General features: G+C 39.0%; 1 non-coding gene across 1 annotated transcript; it reads left to right on the plus strand.

The window, feature by feature from the left end:
* Window positions 1–1,045: 1,045 nt before the first annotated feature.
* On the plus strand, window positions 1,046–1,152 carry Gm22306. The gene has a single exon (XR_003954258.1). It is a non-coding gene; the product is annotated as a U6 spliceosomal RNA (small nuclear RNA).
* The last annotated feature ends 17,338 nt before the right edge of the window (window positions 1,153–18,490 follow it).

The following is an 18,490-nucleotide window of genomic DNA, read 5'->3' on the forward strand; positions in this document are numbered from 1 at the left end:
CTTACTGGATGCTCTAAGGTGTTCTGGTTAGAGCTATAGTCTACCTTGCCTATAGCTTTGTATGATTCTAACAGGATCTAACAGAAGGAATGTAGGGTTCCTTCTGATTTTTGTTCTTCTCATTAAATGTTTCCCTGCCATACTCCTCTTTCTCAACTATGCAACTGAAATCATCAATATCAATGTAAAAGTAGCTTTCTTGCTCTTTCCACTAGGAAAGAGCATGGATCATGGGCTTCTACATGGTTTCTGGCAACAGCACAGACCAGGAACACAGCCCTGAGCTGCTGTAAGAACATGGAAAGATCAGACAAGGCCCTTGGAGGCAGCCTGGACTGTGGACATCCCCATGACCTCAAGTGACAAGGCAGCCTACTCACTTCAATATGACTCCCAGCAGCAACAAGGCCCACAGACATCAACATGGCCACGAACTACAGCACAGACCACACAGATACTTATATGAATTTCAGTGGTTGTCTTACATTTTTTTATTAAGTGTCTCTGGATTAATTTAATTATTAACTAAGTAAATCATTTAGTACTTATTTATTAAACAGAAGAAAGGCATCATTGAGGAGGTGATATTTGAAAACAACTTAGGAAAGGGGGTGAAGAAATAAGACCTGAGAATAATTGACCTAAGGCTTCTGTGACCATCCCTGCACCCACCCCAACCCTAACCCGAACCCAAAAAGGGTAGCATCCTGAAAAGGAATTGACCGTATAGAACCCTTAAAAATTGTGACAAGGATGCTGAAGTTAGCTTTCCACAACTGATGGCTTTTGACAGGGGTGTGGGAGGGGAAGGACTCAGTCCTTTAAGGGGCATGGTACTGAAAGTTTGACCATGTTCCAGTGAGTAAAAAGACAATACAAACTGGACTTCTTGTATTTTTTTTTGCAGGGGGCTGTCTCAAGGCTTGGAGGTAGACATTGCAGGACTGGGGAGGAAGTGCGACTGGGGATAAGTGATTTTCCCAAGGAATTGATGAAAATATTATGCTAGAAAATGAAATGAAAGATATTCTGAAAATATATGTTAGTGCTCGCTTCGGCAGCACATATACTAAAATGGGAACGATACAGAGAAGATTAGCATGGCCCCTGCGCAAGGATGACACGCAAATTCGTGAAGCGTTCCATATTTTTAAAAGAAGACAGCCACAAGAACAGAATGCCAACTTTAACAACAAAAATAACAGGAAGCAACAATTACCTTTCCTTAATATCTCTTAATATCAATGGACTCAATTCCCCAATAAAAAGACATAGACTAACAGACTGGCTACACAAACAGGACCCAACATTCTGCTGCTTACAGGAAACCCATCTCAGGGAAAAAGACAGACACTACCTCAGAGTGAAAGGCTGGAAAACAATTTTCCAAGCAAATGGTCTGAAGAAACAGGCTGGAGTAGCCATTCTAATATCGGATAAAATCGACTTCCAACCCAAAGTTACCAAAAATGACAAGGAGGGAAACTTCATACTCTTCAAAGGTAAAATCCTCCAAGAGGAACTCTCAATTCTGAATATCTATGCTCCAAATGCAAGGGCAGCCACAGTCATTAAAGACACTTTAGTAAAGCTCAAATCACACGTTGCACCTCACACAATAATAGTGGGAGACTTCAACACACCACTTTCATCAATGGACAGATAGTGGAAACAGAAACTAAACAGGGACACAGTAAAAATAACAGAAGTTATGAAACAAATGGACCTGACAGATATCTACAGAATATTTTATCCTAAAACAAAAGGATATACCTTCTTCTCAGCACCTCACGGGACCTTCTCCAAAATTGACCATATAATTGGTCACAAAATAGGCCTCAACAGATACAAAAATATTGAAATTGTCCCATGTATCCTATCAGACCACCATGGCCTAAGACTGATCTTCAATAACAACATAAATAATGGAAAGCCAACATTCACGTGGAAACTGAACAACACTCTTCTCAATGATACCTTGGTCAAGGAAGGAATAAAGAAAGAAATTAAAGACATTTTAGAGTTTAATGAAAATGAAGCCACAACGTACCCAAACCTTTGGGACACAATGAAAGCATTTCTAAGAGGGAAACTCATAGCTCTGAGTACCTCCAAGAAGAAACGGGAGAGAGCACATACTAGCAGCTTGACAACACATCTAAAAGCCCTAGAAAAAAAGGAAGCAAATTCACCCAAGAGGAGTAGACGGCAGGAAACAATCAAACTCAGGGGTGAAATCAACCAAGTGGAAACAAGAAGAACTATTCAAAGAATTAACCAAACGAGGAGTTGGTTCTTTGAGAAAATCAACAAGATAGATAAACCCTTAGCTAGACTCACTAAAGGGCAAAGGGACAAAATCCTAATCAACAAAATCAGAAATTAAAAGGGAGACATAACAACAGATCCTGAAGAAATCCAAAACACCATCAGATCCTTCTACGAAAGGCTATACTCAACAAAACTGGAAAACCTGGACGAAATGGACAAATTTCTGGACAGATACCAGGTACCAAAGTTGAATCAGGATCAAGTTGACCTTCTAAACAGTCCCATATCCCCTAAAGAAATAGAAGCAGTTATTAATAGTCTCCCAGCCAAAAAAAAAGCCCAGGACCAGACGGGTTTAGTGCAGAGTTCTATCAGACCTTCAAAGAAGATCTAATTCCAGTTCTGCACAAACTATTTCACAAGATAGAAGTAGAAGGTACTCTACCCAACTCATTTTATGAAGCCACTATTACTCTAATACCTAAACCACAGAAAGATCCATGAAAGATAGAGAACTTCAGACCAATTTCTCTTATGAATATCGATGCAAAAATCCTTAATAAAATTCTCGCTAACCGAATCCAAGAACACATTAAAGCAATCATCCATCCTGACCAAGTAGGTTTTATTCCAGGGATGCAGGGATGGTTTAATATACGAAAATCCATCAATGTAATCCATTATATAAACAAACTCAAAGACAAAAACCACATGATCATCTCGTTAGATGCAGAAAAAGCATTTGACAAGATCCAACACCCATTCATGATAAAAGTTTTGGAAAGATCAGGAATTCAAGGCCCATACCTAAACATAATAAAAGCAATCTACAGCAAACCAGCAGCCAACATCAAAGTAAATGGAGAGAAGCTGGAAGCAATTCCACTAAAATCAGGGACTAGACAAGGCTGCCCACTTTCACCCTACCTTTTCAACATAGTACTTGAAGTATTAGCCAGAGCAATTCGACAACAAAAGGAGATCAAGAGGATACAAATTGGAAAAGAGGAACTCAAAATATCACTTTTTGCAGATGATATGATAGTATATATAAGTGACCCCAAAAATTCCACCAGAGAACTCCTAAACCTGATAAACAGCTTTGGTGAAGTAGCTGGATATAAAATAAACTCAAACAAGTCAATGGCCTTTCTCTATACAAAGAATAAACAGGCTGAGAAAGAAATTAGGGAAACAACACCCTTCTCAATAGTCACAAATAATATAAAATATCTTGGCCTGACTCTAACTAAGGAAGTGAAAGATCTGTATGATAAAAACTTCAAGTCTCTGAAGAAAGAAATTAAAGAAGATCTCAGAAGATGGAAGGATCTCCCATGCTCATGGATTGGCAGGATCAACATTGTAAAAATGGCTATCTTGCCAAAAGCAATCTACAGATTCAATGCAATCCCCATCAAAATTCCAACTCAATTCTTCAACGAATTAGAAGGAGCAATTTGCAAATTCATCTGGAATAACAAAAAACCTAGGATAGCAAAAACTCTTCTCAAGGATAAAAGAACCTCTGGTGGAATCACCATGCCTGACCTAAAGCTTTACTACAGAGCAATTGTGATAAAAACTGCATGGTACTGGTATAGAGACAGACAAGTAGACCAATGGAATAGAATTGAAGACCCAGAAATGAACCCACACACCTATGGTCACTTGATCTTCGACAAGGGAGCTAAAACCATCCAGTGGAAGAAAGACAGCATTTTCAACAAATGGTGCTGGCACAACTGGTGATTATCATGTAGAATGAGAATCGATCCATACCTATCTCCTTGTACTAAGGTCAAATCTAAGTGGATCAAGGAACTTCACATAAAACCAGAGACACTGAAACTTATAGAGGAAAAAGTGGGGAAAAGCCTTGAAGATATGGGCACAGGGGAAAAATTCCTGAACAGAACAGCAATGGCTTGTGCTGTAAGATCGAGAATTGACAAATGGGACCTAATGAAACTCCAAAGTTTCTGCAAGGCAAAAGACAAGGTCAATAAGACAAAAAGACCACCAACAGATTGGGAAAGGATCTTTACCTATCCTAAATCAGATAGGGGACTAATATCCAACATATATAAAGAACTCAAGAAGGTGGACTTCAGAAAATCAAATAACCCCATTAAAAAATGGGGCTCAGAACTGAACAAAGAATTCTCACCTGAGGAATACCGAATGGCAGAGAAGCACCTGAAAAAATGTTCAACATCCTTAATCATCAGGGAAATGCAAATCAAAACAACCCTGAGATTCCACCTCACACCAGTCAGAATGGTTAAGATCAAAAATTCAGGTGACAGCAGATGCTGGCATGGATGTGGAGAAAGAGGAACACTCCTCCATTGTTGGTGGGATTGCAGGCTTGTACAACCACTCTGGAAATCAGTCTGGCGGTTCCTCAGAAAACTGGATATAGTACTACCGGAGGATCCCGAATACCTCTCCTGGGCATATATCAAGAAGATGTCCCAACCGGTAGGAAGGACACATGCTCCACTATGTTCATAGCAGCCTTATTTATAATAGCCAGAAGCTGGAAGGAACCCAGATGCCCCTCAACAGAGGAATGGATACACAAAATGTGGTACATCTACACAATGGAGTACTACTCAGCTATTAAAAAGAATGTATTTATGAAATTCCTAGCCAAATGGATGGACCTGGAGGGCATCATCCTGAGTGAGGTAACACATTCACAAGGAACTCACACAATATGTACTCACTGATAAGTGGATAGTAGCCCAAAACCTAGGATATCCAAGATATAAGATACAATTTCCTAAACACATGAAACTCAAGAAAAATGAAGACTGAAGTGTGGACACTATGCCCCTCCTTAGAAGTGGGAACAAAACACCCTTGGAAGGAGGTACAGAGACAAAGTTTGGAGCTGAGATAAAAAGATGGACCATGTAGAGACTGCCATATCCGGGGATCCACCCCATAATCAGCATCCAAACGCTGACACCATTGCATACACTAGCAAGATTATGCTGAATGGACCCTGATATAGCTGTCTCTTGTCAGAGTATGCCTGGGCCTAGCAAACACAGAAGTGGATGCTCACAGTCAGCTATTGGATGGATCACATGGCCCCCAATGAAGGAGCTAGAGAAAGTACCCAAGAAGCTAAAGGGATCTGCAACCCTATAGGTGGAACAACGTTATGAATGAACCAGTACCCCGGAGCTCTTGACTCTAGCTGCATATGTATCAAAAGATGGCCTAGGCAGCCATCACAGGAAAGAGAGGCCCATTGGACACGCAAACTTTATATGCCCCAGTACAGGGGAACGCCAGGGCCAAAAAAGGGGAGGGGAGTGGGTGGGTAGGGGAGTGGGGGTGGGTGGCTATGGGGGACTTTTGGTATAGCATTGGAAATGTAAATGAGCTAAATACCTAATAAAAAATGGAAAAAAAAAGAAAATAAACATAGGCACACTAAAAAAAAAAAAAAAGAAAATATATGTTAAATATCCAACTCTTATAAGTATACAGATCATCTAGAAAAAACTCCTCAACAATAAACTTCAGAATTAATCTACACCAAATATCTTAGCAGACATGTAGAGACTATGCTAGCCAATAGGTATGGAATCCATAGTCTTCTGAGAAATTCAATGAACTCTTCCTTTTTTACTTTATTTAACTTTTTATTGGTTATTTTATTTATATACATTTCTAATGTTATCCCCCTTCCTGGTTTCCCCTATGAAAACCCCCTATTACATCCCCTTTTCAATGTTTCTATGGGAGTGCTCACCCAAACCCAAATACTCCTGCCTCACCACACTTGCATTCCCCTATTCTGGGGCATCAAACATTCACAGGACCCTCCCATTGGAGCAAGATAAGGCCATATTCTCTAAAATAAATCACATTGTAAGCCATAAAGCATATCTGGAAAATAATAAAATCAGAGCAACCACTTGTATCTTTAGAATAATAATGGGATAAAATAGAAATCAACAACATGGGAAACTATGGAAACTGTAAAAACCTACAGATTGGGAAAGATGTTTACCAACCCTATATCTGATAGAGGACTAATATACAAAATATGCAAAGAACTCAAAAAGGTACACTCCACGAAACCAAATAACCCTATTTAAAATATGGTACAGAACTAAACAAAGAATTCTCAACTGAGGAATCTCAAATGACTGCGAAGCAACTATAGAAATGTTCAACATACTTAGTCATCAAGGAAATGCAGATCAAAACAACTCTGAGATTCCACCTCACACCAGTCAGAATGGCTAAAATCAAAAATTCAGGTAACAGCTGATGCTGATGAGGATGTGGAGAAAGAGGAACACTCCTCCATTGTTGGTGAGATTGCAAGCTGTTAAAACCACTTTTGAAAAATAATCTGCCAGTTCCTAAGAAATTTAGAAATAGTTCTACCTGAATCACAGCTATACCACTCCTGGGCATATACCAAAAGATGTTCCAACATATAACAAGAACATGAACTCTACTGTGTTCAGATCAGCCTTATTTATAATAGCCAGAAGCTGGAAACAACCCAGATGTCTCTGAAAAGAATGCATACAGAAAATGTGGTATATTTACACAATGGAGTACTACTCAGCTATTAAAAACAATGAATTTATGAAATTCTTAGGCAAATGGATGGAACTAGAAAATATCTTGAGTAACATAACCCATACACAAAAAGACATACATGTTATGTGGTAAGTGTATAGTAGCTCAAAAGCGCAAAATGCTGACAATAAAACTCACAGACCATATGAAGCTTAACAAGAAGCCTGTGAATGCATCAATCCTACTTAGAAAAGGGAACAAAATAATCACAGGAGACAGAGGGGGGGACCTGGGAGGAAGGGATGGGGGGAAGAAAGAATGGGACAGGATCAGGTATGGGAAGAGACAGGAGAGAAGTAAAGAGGGTCAGGAAATGAATAGAAATATGTAGAAGTGTGTGTTGGGAGACAGGGGAGGAACCTTTAGAAAGTCCCATACACCAGCAAAGGGAGAGGCTTCCAGGACCCAATGGGGATGACTTTAGCTAAAATACTCAGCAAAGGGGAGATAGAACCTATAGACACCACCTCCAGTAGATAGGCATGGCCCCCAGAGGAGATGTGGAATCATCCACACATCTCAAAATTATTAACCCAGAATTGTTCCTATCTAAAGGAAATGCAGGGACAAAAAGTGGAGCAGACTGAAGGAAAGGCTATACAGAGACCACCCCACCTTGGGATCCACCTCATCTGCTGACACCAAACCTCAATACTATTGCTAATGCCAAGAAGTGTTTGTTGACAGGAGCCTGGTATAGATGACCTCTGAGAGGCTCTGTCACCAATTAACCAATAAAGATGCAGACACTCAAAGTCAACCATTGAACTGAACCTGGGGACCCCAATGGAAGAGTTAGGAAAAGGACTGAAGGAACTGAATGGATGGCATCCTCATAAGAAGAAGAGTATCAACTAACTAGACCACACAGAGCTCTCAGATATTAAAACACCAACCAAAGTGTATACATGGATTGGTCCATGGCTCTAGCTACATATGTAAGAAAGGTCCTGTGGTGGCTTGATACCTCAGCATAGGGGAATGCTAGAGTGGTTAGGCAGGAGTGGGTAGGTGGATGGGGAGCACCCTCATAGAGGAAAAGAGGAGGGGAGATGTGATGGAGGGTTTGTGGAGAAGAGATCCGGAAGGGGGACAACATTTAAGTGTAAATAAATAAATTAACCAATTTTTTAAAAAGAAAAATATATAGAAATTGAACAATGCTCTTTTATTTTGAGACATTGTCTCTATCCCAAGATAGCCTTAAATGCACTATGTAGCTGAGTGTGACCGTGTATTTCCAATCTTTCTACATCCTATTTCTAAATCCTGGGATTACAAGTATTCTTCACCATGGTTAATGCAGTTCTGTGGATCAAGCCTGAGTCCCCATAAATGCAGCCTATTCCCAGCCCAAATAAAACACATTCTTGAATGATCATAGGGTCGATAGAGAAATTAAGAAAAAAAATCATCCTAAATCAAATACTACTAATTTACCTGTAATTCATTTCTTTCTTGGTTCTCTTTTGCTCACCTATTCCTATGAAATTTATTTCTTCCTGAAGTCTTAGTATTAAGACTGTCTCCCTTCCATGTGTATAGGACTCCTTTACAGTGCTAAATTGATAGAGTTGGTTTGAAATCATATAACTTCCTAGATTCATGTAATCTTCTGAAACTATATTGTAAGGATGTAAACAACTTTTGCATCTATATGGGAACTAAGATTAAAACAGTAATGAAGAATTTCTGAACATATAAAAGTCCTAGAAACAGACAGATTTGCTGCCCAAAATCTATTAAAATACTGCAGAAAAGCCGGGCGGTGGTGGCACATGCCTTTAATCCCAGCACTTGGGAGGAAGAAGCAGGCAGATTTCTGAGTTCGAGGCCAGCCTGGTCTACAAAGTGAGTTGCAGGACAGCCAGGGCTACAGAAAAACCCTGTCTCAAAAAAAAAAAAAAAAAAAAAAAAACCTGCATAAAAATCTCACAAAAAAAAAAATAATAAAATAAAAGCCAGATATAATGTTTAAGGTACAGCACAGGAAGTTCTAATAGCAAAGATTGTAGCTTTAAGTCCTTATTTTAAATGATAAGGAAAGATTCAAATGTATCATTGATTGGTGTATGGCTAAATTTTTAAAAGCCAAACTATTACACAAAATATTTCTTAAAACATAAATGGAGGATCAGGGGCACAAGTCCCTTCCAATCCATGCCAGCACCGGGGTAGCTTGGGCGCGGAGTCTGCAGACACCCGCAGGTTACCCACAAGACCCTCCACGGGATCTTAAGACCTCTGGTGAGTGGAACACAGCTGCTGCTACAATCCAATAGTGAGGGACCTAAGACTACATGAATTAGAGAACCAGAAAACCCAGCCTGATTAGGGGCACTAGTCCCTTCCGGTCCACGCCAGCACCAGGATACCCTGGGCAAGGAGTCTGTGGACACCCGCAAGGTACCCACAGGACACTCCAAGGCATCTTAAGACCTCTGTGAGTGGATCATAACTTCTGCCAGGAGGCAGGTTCAAACACCAGATATCTGCACACCTTCCCAGCAAGAGGAGAGCATGCCTGCAGAGAGTACTCTGAACAATCAGGAAAGAGCTAGTCTACCAGGTCTGCTGATAGAGGATAACATAAACACCTGAGAAACAAGCTCTAACCAGAGAAAACTACAACAACTAACTCCATAGATTACCAGATAGTGAAAGGCAAACGTAAGAATTTTATTAACAGAAACCAAGACCACTCACCATCATCAGAAAGAAGCACTCCCACCCCACCCAGTCCTGGGCACCGAACACACCCGAAAAAAATAGTCCCTGATTTAAAAGCATATCTCATGATGATGGTAGAGGACGTCAAGAAGGACTTTAATAGCTCACTTAAAGAAATACAGGAGAACACTGCTAAACAGGTAGAACACATTAAAGAGGAAACACAAAAATCCCTTAAAGAATTGCAGGAAAACATGACCAAACAGGTGATGGAATCGAATAAAACCATCCAAGACCTAAAAGGGGAAGTAGTCAAAATAAAGAAAACACAAAGTGAGGCAACGCTGGAGATAGAAAACATAGGAAAGAAATCTGGAACCATAGATGCAAGCATCAGCAACAGAATACAAGACATGGAAGAGAGAATCTAAGGTGCAGAAGATTCCATAGAGAATATCGGCACAACAATCAAAGAAAATACAAAACACAAAAAGATCCTAACTCAAAGGGAAATGAATAAAACCATCCAGAATCTAAAAATAGAAATAGAGACAATAAAGAAATCACATAGGGAGACAACACTGGAGATAGAAAACCTAAAAAGGAGATCAGGAGTGATACACACAAGCATCACCAACAGAATAAAAGAGACATAAGAGAGAATTTCAGGTGCAGGAGATACCATAGAAAACAGTGACACAACAGTCAAAGAAAATGGAAAATGCAATAATCTCCTAACCCAAAACATCCAGGAAATCCAGGACACAATGAGTAGACCAAACCTATGGATAATAAGTATGGAAGAAAGCAAAGATTCCCAATTTAAAAGGCCAGTAAGTATTTTCAAAAAAATTATAGAAGACAACTTCCATAACATATAGAAAGAGATGCCCATGAACATACAAAAAGCCTACAGGACTCTGAATAGACTGGACTAGAAAAGAAATTCCTCCCATCACTTAACAGTCAAAACCTCAAAGGCAAAAAATAAAGAAAGAATATTAAAACAAGTAAGGGAAAAAGGTCAAGTACCATCTAAAGGAAGATTCTGAAAGCCAGAAGATCCTAGGCAGATGTCATACAGACCCTAATAAAATACAAATGGCAGCCCAAGCTACTATATCCAGCAAAACTCTCAATTAACATAAATGGAGAAACCAAGATATTCCATAGCAAAAACAAATTTTCACAATATCTTTTTACAAAACTAGCCCTACAAAGGGTAATAGATGGAAAACACCAACACAAGGAGGGATACTGCACCCTAAAAATGCAAAAATGTAATCTTCTTTCAACAAACCCAAAAGAAGATAGCAACAGAAACATAACCCCACCTCTAACAACAAAAATAATAGGAAGCAACAATCACTTTTCTTTAATATCTCATAATGTCAATGGAATCAACTGCCCAATAAAAAAACATAGACTAACAGACTGGTTACATAAACAGGACCCAGCATTTTGCTTCATACAGGAAACACACCTCAGTGTCAAAGACAGACACTACTTCAGAGTAAAAGGCTGAAAAAATTTTTCCAAGCTCATGATCCCAAGAAACAAGCTGGAGTAGACATTCTAATATTGAATAAAATAGACTTTCAATCAAAAGTTATTAAAAATGATAAGGATGGACACTTCATACTGGTCAAAGGAAAAATCTACCAAGGTGAACTCTTATTTTGAATATCTATGCTCCAAAACCAAGGGCACCTACATTCATAAAATAAACTTTACTAAAGCTCAAAGAAAACATTGCACCTCACAAACTAATAGTGAGAAACTTCAAAACCCACTCTCGGCAATGAACAGAACATGAAAACACAAAATAAACAGGAGTTATGAATCAGATTTAACAGATATCTATAGAACATATCATAATAAAACCAAAGAGTATAACTTTCTTCTCAGCACCTCATGATACCTTCTCCAAAACTGACAATATATTTGGTCACAAAACAGGCCTTGACAGATACAAGAAGATTGAAATAATCCCAGGCACCCTATCAGATTAAGGTTGGTCTTAAGTATGTAAGGAAAGCATACGTATACACGTGGAAGGTGAGCAATGCTCTACTCAATAATAACTTGGTCAAGGAAAAAAATAAAGAAATAAAGGCTTTTTAGAATTTAATAAAAATGAAAACACATCATACCAAAACTTATGGGACACAGTGAAAGCAGTGGTAAGAGGAATACTCATATCTCTAAGTGCCTCCAAAAAAAAAAAAAACCTGAAGAGAGAACATCACTCCATATAAGACAGTGCTTGTTAGTGATGTTATAATAATAACTTGATTACAAGATGCACTTATTCTAGTGTTTGCTCTTTCAGTGTTATTTGTGATAATCATAAAGTTCTTTATTTTATTAAAAAATCAGTGAAGTTTTAAACTTAAGAAAAATACTGTAGCTTTGAAAAAAATTGCTACTGAGGCTAAGAAAAAAGTACCAAAACAGGACTCAACAAATACAAGAAGACTCAAATATCCCCATACACCAGATCAGATCAACAAGGACTAAGGCTGGTATTAGATACCTTCAAAAACAACAGAGAGCACACACATATACAAACACACACAAACCTGGAAGGTAAAAAACACTCTACTCAATGATAACTTGGTCAAGGAAGAAATAAATAAAGAAATTAAAAACTTTATAGAATTTAATGAAAATGAAGGCACAACATATCAAAACTTATGGGACACAATGAAAGCAATGCTAAGAGGAAAACTCATAGCTCTAAGGCCTCCAAAAGAAACTGAACAGAGCATACACTACCAGCTTGACAGCACATCTGAAAACTCTAGTACAAAAAGAAGCAAATACACCCAAGAAGAGTAGACAACAGGAAATAATCAAACTCAAGGCTTAAATCAACAGAGTAGAAACAAAAAGAACTATATGAAGAATCAACAAACCAGGAGCAGGTTCTTTGAAAAAATCAACAAGAGACATAAACCCATAGCCAGACTAACTAAAGGGCACAGAAAGAGTATCCTAATTAACAAATTCAGAAACGAAAAGGGAGACATAACAAAAGAAACAAAGGAAATTCAAAAATCATCAGATCCTACTACAAAGGACTATACTCAACAAAATTAGGAAATCTGGATGAAATGGACAAATTTCTAGACAGATACCAGGTACCAAAGTTAAAACAAAGTCAGGTAAACCATCTAAACAATCCTGTAACTCCTAAAGAAATAGAAGCAGTCATTAGTAGTCTCCCATCCAAAAAAAAAAAAAAAAAAAATAAGCCCTGGACCAGATAGTATTAGTGCAGAATTTTACCAAACCATCATAGTAGACCTAATATCAATACTCTTCAAACTATTTTACAAAAAAGAAACAGAAGAAACACTACCCAATTCATTCTATGAAGCAACAATTACTCTGATACCTAAACCACACAAAAACTCAACAAAGAAAGAGAACTTCAGACCAATTTTCCTTATGAATATCCATGCAAAAATACTCAATAAATTTCTTGCAAAATGAATCCAAGAACACAATCAAAACAATTATACATCATGATCAATTAGGCTTCATCCCAGGGATGCAGGGATGATTCAATACATGGAAATTCATCAATGTAATCCACTATATAAACAAACTCAAAGGAAAAAAAAAAAAACAAATGATCATCTCATTAGATGCTGAGAAAGCATTGAGAAGATTCAACACCCCTTCATGATAAAAGTCTTGGAAAGATAAGGAACTCAAGGCCCATACCTAAACATAGTAAAAGCAATATACAGCAAACCAGTAACCAAAATCAAACTGAATGGAAAGAAACGTGAAATAATCCCACTAAAATCAGGGACTAGACAAGGCTGCCCACTCAATCTCTACCTATCTATTATAGTACTAAAAATCCTAGCCAGAGCAATTAAACAACAAAAGGAGGTCAAAGAGATAGAAATTAGAAAGAAAGAAGTTAAAATATCACTATTTGTAGGTGATATGATAGTATAATTAAGTGACCTCAAAATTCCAACAGAGAACACCTAAATTGATAAAACAACTTCAGCAAAGTGGCTGAATATATCATTAACTCAAACAAATGAGAAGACTTCTTCCACTCCAAGGATAAACAGGCTGAAATAGAAATTAGGGGGAAAACACCCTTCACAATAGTCACAAATAATATAAAATACCTTGGTGTGACTCTAAGCAAACAAGTGAAAGATATGTATGACAAAAACTTCAAGTGTCTGAAAAAAGAAATAAAGATCTCAGAAAATGGAAAAATCTTCCATGCTCATGGATTAGCAAGATTAAAGTAGTAAAAATGGCCATCTTGCCAGCAGCAATCTACAGATTCAATGCAATTCCCATCAAAATTCCAACTCAATTCTTCATAGAGTTATAAAGAGCAATTTGCAAATTCATTTGGAATAACCCAATACCCAGGATAGAGCAAACTAGTCTCAACAATAAAAGACTTTCTGGGGGAATAATAATCCCTGACCTCAAGCTGTATTACAGATCTTTGACAAAGGAGCTGAACCATCCAGTGGAAAACAGACAGCATTTTCAACAAATGGTGCTGGCTCAACAGTTAGCCTATACAAGAATGCAAATTGATCTATTCTTCTCTCCTTGTACAAAGCTCAAGTGCAAGTGGATCAAGGACCTCCACATAAAACCAGATACACTGAAACTAATAGAAAAGAAAGTGGGGAAGACTCTCAAACACATGAGCATAGGGGGAAACTTCCTAAACAGAAGACAAACAGCTTATGCTCTAAGATCAGGAACTGACAAATGGCTCCCTGAGCAGACCTTGGGCGCAAGCTCCACAGCCAGCCCCACAACACCCAGAGGCAGATCTGCTCCAAGGCACTCTAACATACCCAGGATAAGAGGATTACAGTATCCCAGGACCTTGGTCACAATAGGATCTCAAGGCCCCAAAAGCAGCTTGACTCCCAGGAGTTCAGACACAACTAAGATCTCAGGAATGCAGGATCTGAGAATCACAGGATGACAGAGAGAGCTTGACTCAGAACTTTTGACACAGCCAGGATCACAGGAAGGACAGGCTCCAGTCACACATAGCCAGGGCAGGTAGCACTAGAAATATCCAGATGGTGAGAGGCAAGCATAAGAACATAAGCAACAGAAACCAAGGTTACTTGGCATCATCAGAACCCAATTCTTCCACCACAGCAAGTCCTGGATATCCCAACACACTGGAAAAGCAAAATTCATCTCTAAAATCACTTCTCAGGATAATGATTCTCAGGACATTAAGAGGGACATAAGGGACAAATCCCTTCCAGTTGGCGCCAGCACCGGGTCACCTTGGGCGCAGAGTCGGCGGACACTCCCAAACTCCCCTAGAGGACTCTCCATGCGATCTTAGGACCACCGGTGAGTGGAACACAACTTCTGTTCCAATCCAATCACGTGGGACCTAAGACAGCACTAAGGAAGCAGAAAACCCAGCCTGACCTGGGTCCAAATCCCTTCCAGTTGGCACCAGTACCAGGTCACCGTGAGTGTGGAGTCGGTAGACACAAGGTCCCGTAGAGGACTCTCCATGCGATCTTTGGACCACTGGTGAGTGGAACACAACTTCTGTTCCAATACAATCGCACGGGACCTGAGACGGCATTAAGGAAGCAGAAAACCAAGTCTGACCAGGGTCACAAGTCCCTTCTGGTCAGCACCAGCACCTGGACACAGAATTGCCTGACACCCTCAAGTTTCCTAGAGGACAGCTTCTGAGACAGACCCCATTTCAGGCTCCAGATATCTGGGCACCTTCCCTGCCAGAGGAGAGGAGTCCACTCAACCCGGGAGGGCTTTGCCAGGGCACCTGGGGAAGCCATCTTGGTTCCCGGATGCCTCCAAGACTAGTCTGCACAGGTGAGACTGTGGAGTACAGAAGCTAACTCCTTCTGTGACAGGCTGAAGCAACACAGCTTCTGGGACAGGTCCTATTTCAGGCCTTCATCTTCTGCCAGGAGGTAGGTCCAAATGTCAGATATCTGTGTACCTTCCCTGTAAGAGGAGAGTTTGCCTGAAGAGTGCTCTGACCACGGAAACTCAGAGGAGAGAGGTAGTCTCCCAGATCTGCTGATAGAGGCTCGAAATCACGAAAAGAACAATCTCAAACCAGAGACAACTATAACAACTAACTCCAGAGCTTACCAGATGGTGAAAGGCAAATGTAAGAACCTTACTAACAGAAAACAAGACTAATCACCATCATCAGAATGCAGCACTCCCAACTCGCCCAGTTCTGGGCACCCCAACACACTGAAAAGCTAGACCCGGATTTAAAAGCATATCTCATGATGATGGTAGAGGATATCAAGAAAGATTTTAATAGCTCACTTAAAGAAATAGAAGAGAACACTGCTAAAGAGATACAAATCCTTAAAGAAAAACAGGAAAACACAACCAAACAGGTAGAAGTCCTTAAAGAAAAACAGGAAAACACATCCAAAGAAGTGATGGAAATGAACAAAACAATACTAGACCTAAAAGGGGAAGTAGACACAATAAAGAAAACTGAAAGTGAGGAAACGCTGGAGATAGGAACCCTAGGAAAGAAATCTGGAACCATAGATGTCAGCATCAGCAGCAGAATACAAGACATGGAAGAGAGAATCTCTGGTGCAGAAGATTCCATAGAGAACATCAGCACAACAATCAAAGAAAATACAAAACGCAAAAAGACCCTAACTCACAAAACATCCAGGAAATCCAGGACACAACGAGAAGACCAAACCTACGGATAATAGGAGTTGATGAGAATGAAGATTTTCAACCTAAAGAGCCAGGAAATATCTTCAACAAAATTATAGAAGAAAACTTCCCAAACCTAAAGAATGACATGCCCATGAACATACAAGAAGCCTACAGAACTCCAAATAGACTGGACCAGAAAAGAAATTCCTCCCGACACATAATAATCAGAACAACAAATGCACTAAATAAAGATAGAATATTGAAAGCAGTAGGGAAAAGGGGTCAAAGAAAATATAAAGGCAGGCCTATCAGAATTACACCGGACTTTTCACCAGAGACTATGAAACCCAGAAGATCCTGGACAGATGTTATAACAGACACTAAGAGAACACAAATGCCAATTCAGGCTACTATACCCAGCCAAACATTCAATTACCATAGATGGAGAAACTAAAGTATTCCACAACAAAGCCAAATTCACACATTATCTTTCCACGAATCCAGCCCTTCAAAGGATAATAACTGGAAAAAAAGAACAATACAAGGACAGAAACCACGTCCTAGAAAAAGTGAGAAAGTAATCCTTCAACAAACCTAAAAGAAGACAGCCACAAAACAAAATGCCAACTCTAACAAGAAAAATAATAGGAAGCAACAATTACTTTTCCTTAATATCTCTTAAATCCCCAATAAAAAGACATAGACTAACAGACTGGCTATACAAACAAGACCAACATTTTGCTGCTTACAGGAAACCCATCTCAGGGAAAAAGACAGACACTACCTCAAATGAAAGACTGTAAAACAATTTTCCAAGCAAATGGTCTGAAGAAACAAGCTGGAGTAGCCATTCTAATATTGAATAAAATCAACTTCCAACCAAAAGTTATCAAAAAAGACAAGGAGGGACATTTCATACTCATCAAAGGTAAAATCCTCCAAGAGGAACTCTCAGTTCTGAATATCTATGCTCCAAATGCAAGGGCAGCCACATTCATTAAAGAAACTTTAGTAAAGCTCAAATCACACATTGCACCTCACACAATAATAGTGGGACACTTCAACACACCACTTTCATCAATGGACATATCATGGAAACAGAAACTAAACAGGGACACAGTGAAACTAACAGAAGTTATGAAACAAACATATTTCACAGATAGATATCTGTGAACAGAACATTTTATCCAAAAACAAAGGGATATACCTTCTACTCAGCGCCTCATAGTACCTTCTCTATAATTGACCATATAATTGGTCACAAATCAGGCCTCAACAGATACAAAAATATTGAAATTGTCCCATGTATCCTATCAGATCACCATGGACTAAGGCTGATCTTCAATAACAACATAAATAATAGAAAGCCAATATTCACGTGGAAACTGAACAACACTCTTCTCAATGATACTTTGGTCAAAAAAGGAAAAAAGAAAGAAATTAAAGACTTTTTAGAGTTTAAGGAAAATGAAGCCACAACATACCCAAACTTATGAGACACAATGAAAGCATTTCTAAGAGGAAAACTCATAGCTCTGAGTACCCTAAAAAAGAAGCTAGAGAGAGCACACACTGGCAGCTTGAAAACAAACCTAAAATCTCCAGAACAAAATGAATCAAATTCACCCAAGAGAAATAGATGGCAGGAAATTATCAAACTCATGGCTGAAATCAACCAAGTGGAAACAAGAAGAACTATTCAAAGAATTAACCAAACAAGAAGCTGGTTCTTTGAGAAAATCAACAAGATAGATAAACCCTTAGCCAGACTCACTAGAGGGCACAGGGACAGAATCCTAATTAACAAAATCAGAAATGAAAAGGGAGACATAACAACAGATCCTGAAGAAATCCAAAACACCATCAGATCCTTCTACAAAAGGCTATACTCAACAAAACAGGAAAACCTAAAAGAAATGGACAAATTTCTAGACAGATACCAGGTACCAAAGTTAAGTCAGGATCAGTTTAATCATCTAAACAGTCCTATATCCCCTAAAGAAATAGAAGCAGACATCAATAATCTCCCAACCAAAAAAAGCCCAGGACCAGATGGGTTTAATGCAGAGTTCTATCAGACCTTCAAAGAAGATCTAATTCCAGTTCTTCACAAACTATTCCCCTAAAGAAATAGAAGCAGACATTAATAATCTCCCAACCAAAAAAAGCCCAGGACCAGATGGGTTTAATGCAGAGTTCTATCCGACCTTCAAAGAAGATCTAATTCCAG

The sequence above is a fragment of the Mus musculus genome, chromosome 2 (assembly GCF_000001635.26).
Source record: "Mus musculus strain C57BL/6J chromosome 2, GRCm38.p6 C57BL/6J".
In the NCBI taxonomy this organism is placed as follows: Eukaryota; Metazoa; Chordata; class Mammalia; order Rodentia; family Muridae; genus Mus; species Mus musculus.